Here is a 9182-nt window from a genome sequence, read left to right as displayed (position 1 = left end):
ACCAGGTCCCTTTAAACGGTATAAAAGCAACATGATAACATGATAATCTTTCATACAGCAGTGGTACAAAAATAATGAATGTAAAACAGATAAAATGAAGTAAATGAATAATGGTCACTCTTATGGAAATGATAAATTGATGTAATTTTACTTTAAAAATTGTTAATTAACTATATTTTATAAACCAACATATCTTTCTGATGATTTCATGCTTTTATAAAACAAGGAAGTTCCAAAATTATAATTCATTGTCATTATTCTTATTCTAGAACTATAAAGACATAAAATGCAACCTAAAAAAAATGGTAGCATATCCACAGTAATGTATGTCTTTGTCATTTAAACAGTAGTGCCAGAATTTCAGATGTTTCTATTTTGTCAGTGAATGAACAAATCATTTAAAGCATCAGAATAGTTAATTCAATTGCCATTTATTTTAGTTGGATAATGAATATTTATTTTAATGTAGATTAGAATTAATTTTCATTTCTGTTTTAGTCATCCATAAAACCATGTATGAAATACAGTAAAAAGAAGAAAAACAAACAAAGTAACTCAGTGTCATATAATCTGTCTCAAACAGATGCTATTTATTTAAGTGTATTTTCTTCAACATTGCCATTGGAGCACAAGTCTGCCAATATATAATTTTCCTCAAAATTTAATCATAGTTTTTTCAAACACCAAAGTTTAAAAAAAAAAAAACTGCTATTTTTTTGTATTCATTTAGGCCTCACTGTATTTCATAAAGATTTTAATGTTTACCATACTAACTACAGCAAAATGTTTAATACATGTGTATATGTATGTGTATACCCTATGTAAAAATCATAACTCCATGTAAAATTTGAGCAACGACATTTAATTCTTTTTGTAAACTTTTAAAGTAAAACATGAGTTACGGTAATTTACGTGATTAATATTCAATAATATGAAAATCATGATAATTCTCAAAATGGGATTTTCAAAATATTATCTCTAATCTCAACAATTTTGTGCTCTTTCTCCATCTCACACTCACACGTCACCGACATCTTACATGTGGACTATTAAAGTTGTTTTCTAATTGGTCTTTTCCATTCTCTTTTAACGCATTTCCATATATACATAGTACGTTCTCTATGCAGAAGTGCGATCTCTGAAGAATAAGCATATATTATGCCATTTCTTCCCAGAAAACTTACATGGCTACTCAAAACCCTTCAAATTAAATGTGAACTTCTTACTCTCATTTGTATGTCCACACGTTATTTGGCTCTTGAGCACATTATGGCTCATTGAACACTTTTCCCAACTTTTCTCCATTTTTGTCACACCAAACCTTTCTGACTTTCTAGAACATTTCATAAAAGTTCTCGAATCAAGGACTCAACACTTGCTATTCCACAAACATAAAACACTATTCATTCAAATATGTGAACTACTCGTTCCCTCGTTACATGTCTGAAAGGTCAGAAGTATTTTTCTTACAAACCTATATTTTAAAAAAGTAACCTCAAGTGAGTCTTATGCAAATGTCACCTTCTCAGTTGAAGGCTTCTGTGACCACCTGGCACTCCCTCTCCAACTTCCTGGATTTATTTTTCTTCATAGCATTCACTTCCTTCAAGTATTCTATTTCACGTAATGATTCTGTTTTTATCTGTCTCTCCTCACTAGAATGAAAGCTCCTTGCAAGCAGGAATTTTTTGTCTGCTTTCTTCAATGCTGTATCCCCAGGGCTTGGAACAGTGATTACTGCAGCTGTGTGATAAGTTTTAAAATCAGAAGTGAGGCTACAACTTTGTTTTTCTTTTCGAGATTACTTTTTACTATTCTGTTACTTGCATTTTCATATTAATTTTAGGGTCAGCTAGATAATTTCTGCAAATTTGGCAGAAATATGGTAATGTTTTTATATATATAATTCAAAAACATGTCTGTTTATTCACAAAGTAAAAATGTGGAAGATAGCTTTTTAAGAAAGCTACAGTATATTCTTTGAGGTTTCTCCAGGAGAAACATGTAATATCTGTACATAAATCCATGCCTGTAACCTTTGAATCATTAGTAAACCTGATGGAGGATAAAATCTATAATTTCCCTGAGTTGACTTTAACAATTCAATCTTTTTTTGATAGCACACAGAGACATATTTCCCGTTGTTCATATTTGTCAGATAGTGATAAATTAGGCATATACTCATATATACCCTTCCTTAGGATAAATATAGAATTTCTGTGATTCTCTTTGCCCGACTGAATTTAGAGTAAGAAGAGTCTTTGTTAAGAGATACATGAGTTGAGGTACATACACAATTATCACTAACCTGGGAAATCACAGCCCAGTGATGGTAGGTATCAGCAGTGGTGGTAGTAGAAGCAGTAAATACATATTTGTTATATTAATAAAGACAGATTCTGAATTTCAAAAATCAACCTAGAGATAGGCCTGGGGACTGTTGTTAGTCTACTATAACCTCTGCTCCCTCAGATGATAGCTGTTGGTGAACTGAATTCATACCTCTTCACTGCACTAACATCATGGCTATAGAATGATTTAAACATAATAGATATTCTACTTTATTGCTATCTTAATTAGTGTGTAAATTTGAAGCTGATTAAACAGGAAAATTCAATCTGAATCAATACACTAGTAAATTTATTTTAAGAGTTGAAAATGCAGGATTACTAGCCAGAGAAAAATAGTTTCACATGCTAGATATATTCATGATAAGACAATTTTCAGAATCTGTGGGTATTAGGCATTACATAGCATGATGGCTAACACAGCATCCATAAAAATTCTGAACATACTATCAAGCATTACTCATATTTTGCCCACAGTTTTAGCTGATTTGTGTGTTTTCCTTCATGCAGTGTAAAATTTTCTATAAACATTTCAATTGACTGTGACATTTAAGGAGTAACAAAATTTATTCAGATAGCTTGAGAGTTTAGGGGGAAAAAAAGCCAACTATCCATTTATGTCTAGGCTCCTGACAACTCTTTTTAGTAGATAACAATAACGATTTTAAAAATTAGTAATATGACAAGACAAACATCTTTTACAAAAGCAATTCTTTTGTTAGATATGTCCTCATACTTACTGTGTACCCAGTTTGAAAAGATACATGTGTAAAGGTTGATATATTACAAAATATACTTAGAATTATATGGTAAATTACTTAGGTAAATATGAAGTTATGTAGAATTATGTTAGAATCATGTAGGTGAATTATGTAGCCTTCTCCTTACTACTATCCCTCTCATTCAAAAAAAGCCGAGACACTGTGTCAGAATAAAAGAGGTGACAGAGCATAAAGCGTAATAAAGTTAGATTTTGATTCCTAAATACTTTTCCCGGGACAGGACAACCCAGGACCAGACCCATAAAAAAGTGTTTGTGACACTTATCGGTGGAGAGTATGGTTTCCTCAGAGAATAGAAAGTCTTCTGAGCCTGAGGAAAGCGAAGAAAAAGGGCAGGCGATGAAAACAGAAAAGCCACCAGTAAATCCGCCAGTTGCTAGCTTTACTCAAATCCAGTTTTTCTTTCTTTAATTTTACTGTAATAGTAAAAAGAAGGACTGAAGATACAAAAAAAGAAAAATAATAATAATATTTCAAAAAGATTACCCTGCTATTTAAGTATATGTTTTCCAAAGATTAAAGATGTCATCCACTGACCAATGCTTTTAAGGAATAGTATGGAAAGAGAAGAAAATGGTGGGAGAGGGGCAGACATTAGTAATTTTCAAACTATTTCTCTGCAACCCAAGCAAAGTGAAGGTATCACATTACAAATCCTGCTTCTTGCCATTTATTAACTTATCTTTGGTTTGACTATGCTTGCATGATTAGAGTCCTCTCTAATCTAACATCAAATTCATAACTCATAAAAAAGAATTAACTTTGCATAGGTCTTTGATCCATGACTAGACGTACATTAATTTACACATTATTCCCATTCTGTGATAACTTGTTCCAGTGACTAAAGTATTTTAGTTAACTAAATAGCGAGAGAGACCTTGGAGATCTTTCTACTAAGCTTCTTTTTTTAAACAATTAGACACATTTGTTTAGTAGTTTGCACATCATATAGCCTATTTATTTCAGGTCAGGACTGGAATTTTGGTCTACTAACTCATCATACTATTCATTCTAGTACACCTCACTGCCTTTCCATTCTCTTCCTCGCTTGCTTTTCAACATAATTATTCTTGTCACCCGCTTTCGAAACATCTGACATTTTAATTAGTCTTTCTAACATCAGAATCTGGATGCTGACAAAGCATTCTTCTTTTTTTTTTCCTATAATTCAGTTGCCTTTAGAGTGGCATTTCCCAAAGTGTGTTCAGCTCAACTGTAGCCTCGTAGAAATGTTCCGTGAAAAATAGATTCCTGGGAAATTAGTTTGAAAAATATGCATTATGATTCTTTGAGATGTATAATATACAATAGCATAATAAGTGCTCTAAGAAATAAATTCTCCAGGATAGAAAACTGTTTAACTTTGCTTAAACCACAATTTTACAAATTTATATTTACAATTTTTTCTCTATTTTGCCTATGCCATTTGAATGCTCAGTGTTCTCTTCAAGAGAGCTGCCTTGGAGTCTTGTCTCATTACACTTGGGAAGTCTCTCAGATGGAAGGGAAGATCGATCTGAAAATAGCATTTTATACTTTGAAGCTTCTAGATAAAGTCTGGTGTCAGAATTTAGAAGTCTGTTCGAACACGGATTTTTAATTCAATAAACATTTTTAAAGAACTCACAGTGATCTATATTATTAGAATTTTACATTGCATATTGTCAATGTGTTCACTGATTATTCTGACCTGTTTTGCTATAAAGGGAAACACTGGAATATATGTGTGTGTGTGTGTGTGTGTGTGTGTGTGGCTTGGACAGGACAATTAGGAGGTAAAGATGTAATAAAATACATTTGGATCATATTATCAGAAACCTAAATTTAAAGACCAAAACAAAAGCTTCAGAAAGAGGACACTGCACAGACAGAAATGCTAGACGAATCAGGGAAATATGTACACCACACACACATGCGTGCGTAATTACCTATTCTCGTAATACACATATATATGGATATATAGGTATATATATATCTATATATCCAAATATATAGGTATCCGTGTATATAGATGTATGTATGTATATGTATGTGTATATATATATGGATATATAGGATATATAGATACCTATATATGGATATATATATATATATATATATATATATATACACACACACACACACACCTATATATCCATATATATGTGCGATCCAAGTGTCATTTTAAGAATAAAATTAAAGGCATATTTAGCTAACATTTAATAACAATTTTAATATGAAGAACTCAGTCTGGGCTGGCAAAATACCCACATGCTTTTTGAATTTTGAAACCTTTAATTATTAAAATAAAGTTCTAATTAAATTTTACTTAGATTCCATTGATATTTATTGAATATACTTTATTTACCCAGCTTCTTAAAATATCTATGGATTAAAAATTATTATGCTAAATATAAAATTTTTAAGTACTTTGCCAATAGAAACAATAAAAGTGATTCAAATTGTTAGAATTAAATATTTTAAAGTCAACTTTATGTTTTCACTAAAAAGCTGTAGTTTTGTAACTTGGTTTATGAACTCAGGTTAATTCTTAAGATATTTTATTAATAATTTCAAAAGAATTAGAATATCTGCTTTAAATTCATTTTCTGCTTTATTTTAATAATCTCTTTTAATTTATAAAATGCTTAATATGCATAATCCATTATACTAGAAAAACAACATGTGAAAAGGGTGTACTTACTGAATTTATTATAGAGAGAAGGGTTACAATATCATTAAAAGGGAAATCAAATACTTTAATATATCTTTATTTCTGAACTTTACTTCTTTTGATTCTACTTAGAAGATTCTGTGTAAAGTGCTGCTGAATTTCGTTAATAAAATAAATTTCCTGATTAGAAGATAATAACAGATCTTCTTAGATTAGAGTTCTTTTGAAGGATTCTAGGGCATAATATTTGGTGGCAGTATATTTTTAATAAATAGTAAAGTGTGGGGTGTGAGGTCAGACATTATGAATTCTAACTATATCCTAGCAATGACCATCCAAGCCTGGGCACTCATAGGTCATTACTCGCATAGTCTGTAATAGGCTTCCTTTGGCAATTTTCATAATATATGCAAAAAATAGAAAAATAACTGTTCAAACAACTATATAATTAATTTATGTCATTAAATATTAATCAGTCATTTGTACATGAAGTTGGCAAATTCTTCTTTTCCTTATTTCCTCAAATTCTATTTCTGAGAATATTAGATCTAGAAAATGAAATGTATAGTTCCCATTTAGCTTTCATTTATATATATATAAAAAAAAAATCATTCTGATATTTCAGTTGAAAACCTTTAAAATACCAACCATTTTTAGATTCAAAGCTATATTGTCATGATTGGCTACCCAGATGGATAGGAGCCTTTCTTGATTGCTCTCAAATGCATATCTTATTCTACCATGTATCCATCAGTCACCATGGAATGAAAAATCTATTTACTGTTATTTGAGTATTGGGAACTCCCATCTTTTTCTTTTTAGATTTCACTTTGCTCAAAGGAGAATCATTTCCGGTCTCCATTGGGTCTTGTTCCAAACGAGCCATTGTATCTCATTTATTTTATTTGTATACCTAAATCTTGAAAGAGACACATAGGAGTTACTACTAAAAAAAGTGAATCCTATTAAATATGTCATTTTAATAGCTTTTTTTTTCTTTCATTGACCTGAAAGCATTATCTACTGCTATGCTTTCTAAATCTCTTATGCTTTAGAATCATCTAAGTTACTTTTTAAAACTATGTATTTTTTAAATTAAATGTATTGGGGCGATACTGGTTAATAAAATCATATAGATTTCAAGTGTACCATTCAATAATGTGTCATATGTATACTGCATTGTGTATTCACCACTCAGAGTCAGATTTCCTTCTGTCACCATATATTTGACCCCCTTTACCCTTACCTACCCCACTCTCCACCCTTTCCCTCTAGTAACCACTAAACTGTTTGTGTCCATGAGCCTGTGTGATTATCATGTTAGTTTTTTTCTTTCAAAAAAAATTTTTTAAACTTTTCCTAGAACTACTATCAGAATATCTGAGTTTAGGTCCAGTAACATTTTTTAAGCTCCATGGATAGTAGTGATTAAGATATCCAGAAGGATGATACTTAGCAATAAATACATTCCTCCATTTTAATTAAAAATATTATTAACCACTAGCTTATGGGACTATATAACTAATTCGCAATAATTTTAATATGAATTTTAACAATCATTTTTGACATAAAATTCTAATAGACAATCACATATTAGTAAATTAGATACTTTTATTTATAATAAATGATAAAGAGATTTTGTCAATGTGTTTCTTATCTAAGTAAAATAGTGTTTTATCATTGATCATTGAAATTTTTCATTTCATTTTAGCATATTATTTCCAAAATGCAAACATGTCTATGGCCATGCTACCCTGAACGTGTCTGATCCTGACTGATTTTGGAAGCTAAGCAGGGTCAAGCCTGGTTAGTACTTGGATGGGAGACCACCTAGGAAGACCAGGTGCTGTAGGCATAAAAATAAAATTAAAAAAAATAAATAAATAAAATGCTAACATGATTTTTTCGATTCATATTCACTATGTTTGATGACTCACCTGATTAACTTAACATGGTCTTCCACTATCGGATGGGTGTCTCCTTCCCTAACTTCCTCTTCTGTCCTGTCCTTCATCAAATTCAGCACTTCAATAAGTGGCTTCGTTCAGTTTATTGATTTAAATGTTCTCTTTCTCTTTTACTCTAATAGATTACAGTTTCACTCCTAATTTAATAAGCAGTGACAATGATGTAGATCTACACATTTTTACATAATACACCAAAAATATATTAACATATATACTTTAGAGATAAACGAACAAAGCAAAAGAAATAAAATGACTTGTATGTAAATATAATTTCTTTTAAAATTTAACATTTAAATCTGCATCGATTGATAACAATGTTGAAAAGTTTATAGTGATATTTGAATAAATCAGGCTTTGGTGATCAGTTTTTATGTCTTAAAACTGGGAATACTTTAACGTGATTTTATATTTTCCTCCAAGCATATATTCTGTTGGTTTATCTGCTCATGCTGAAAAGTGCATTTGAAATAAGAGCTGTTGCAACAGCGTATGCTCAAAATCTTAACCACATGCATCTTTATTTTTCCCTAGAGCATCTATCATATAAATAACATCTGAGATAAAGCCACAAAAAAGATTAAATAAAACAATAAACATTGAGATTTTGCTATTTGTATTTTGAAATTTTATTTATATATAGATCAAATAGAATTAATATTTTTCAGCTTTCAAATCCAATTAAGGCTGAGACACTGTGAAGCTAGTGATTGCTTTTGTCTACGTGTTTCTAGATAAAGTTGTTTTATGGAACATATTTGCATATTTACTAAATCTTTTAAGGGATATGTTAAGATTCATTTATTCTAAGGCATGTTCAATGTCTGATACCTTAGATATTTTTTTAAAAGAGCAACAGGCTAATGAAAAAGATTTTACTTATTCAAATGTCACTTCAGAGTGCATACAGGATCTAAAATAATGAAAATGGTTTACTAAGAATCTGTAGCTGGAGATGCTTTAAAATTAAAGGCCGATCAGAGTAAAGCTTTAGGCACAAACATTAAATTACCTGAGAAGCTTTTATCTAACATTACTTTCAATTCAAGGGGGAAAAAATGCCATTGCTGACTCATAACCCTATCATTCAGTCTTCTCCTCATTTATAATAACCTCAGGAGTGAAGTCAAATATCAGTTACAAAGTTAGGCAAGAGCCGAAAGATATTTCTCACATGAACAACATAGAAATTCTTACAAAGACCATTTTTGATAGAGGCTTAATTAAGATCCAAATTTTGCTATCACATTTTAAATTAAAAGTAGGCTTGGCCTCAACTTAATTTCGCTCTCCTGATCAAAATAATTTCTTTTCAACACTCCATCTAGACACATCAAAACATCTAAGCACTTCATCTAAACAACTATATCATACAGCTCATTTTTATTTCCCCAATGTCCTTGTCTGTTTCAGCTGTTTTTGTACTCCACCCTAG

General features: G+C 30.7%; 1 pseudogene; it reads left to right on the top strand.

The window, feature by feature from the left end:
* The first annotated feature begins 7519 nt into the window (after positions 1–7519).
* Positions 7520–7638, top strand: LOC120616327 (uncharacterized; annotated as a pseudogene).
* The last annotated feature ends 1544 nt before the right edge of the window (positions 7639–9182 follow it).

Source organism: Pteropus medius, unplaced genomic scaffold, assembly GCF_902729225.1.
Source record: "Pteropus medius unplaced genomic scaffold, Ma_sr-lr_union100, whole genome shotgun sequence".
In the NCBI taxonomy this organism is placed as follows: Eukaryota; Metazoa; Chordata; class Mammalia; order Chiroptera; family Pteropodidae; genus Pteropus; species Pteropus medius.
The sequence above is the reverse complement of the archived record's forward strand: the minus strand, read 5'-3'. Positions and strand labels throughout refer to the sequence as shown.